General features: G+C 40.0%; 1 protein-coding gene across 1 annotated transcript in view; it reads left to right on the top strand.

Moving 5' to 3' along the window:
* The window catches only part of LOC119593668 (TNF receptor-associated factor 3-like), a gene marked incomplete at its 5' end in the record, with an annotated part of 15,146 nt that overhangs the window by 11,603 nt on the left and 3,130 nt on the right, over window positions 1-413 (top strand).

Genomic DNA, 413 nt, shown 5'->3' with positions numbered 1-413 from the left:
CACGCCCGTATTCCTTGAGATTTGTCCGCACATCTGGGTCTCTATTACTTTGCCTGTGCGTCTGTGCAAGGTAATTTGCTCGAACATTTTTCTCTATGTTTGTGCATCAGTCTCTCTTCTGGCTTGTCTGCACATTTGTCTTTCTCCGCTTTATCTACAAGTCTGTCTCTGTTGGAGTGACTGCACATTTCTTGCTGAGGTTTTGGCTGCACATCTTTCTTTTTGTTAGTTTGTCTGTACATCTGTTTCTCAGCTATTTTGTCTAAACATCTGTCTGCATATCTGGTCCTCCACAGATTTTTCTGCACGTGTCTCGCTATTGTTTTTTGTTTTTTTACATATGTTTCTACATGTTTGCATATCTTCCTGATGATTTCTCTGTACATCTGTTTATTTGCTGATCTATCTACACA

The sequence above is a fragment of the Penaeus monodon genome, chromosome 32 (genome assembly GCF_015228065.2).
Source record: "Penaeus monodon isolate SGIC_2016 chromosome 32, NSTDA_Pmon_1, whole genome shotgun sequence".
Lineage (NCBI taxonomy): Eukaryota > Metazoa > Arthropoda > Malacostraca > Decapoda > Penaeidae > Penaeus > Penaeus monodon.
This window is presented reverse-complemented; position numbering and strand designations above follow the sequence as displayed.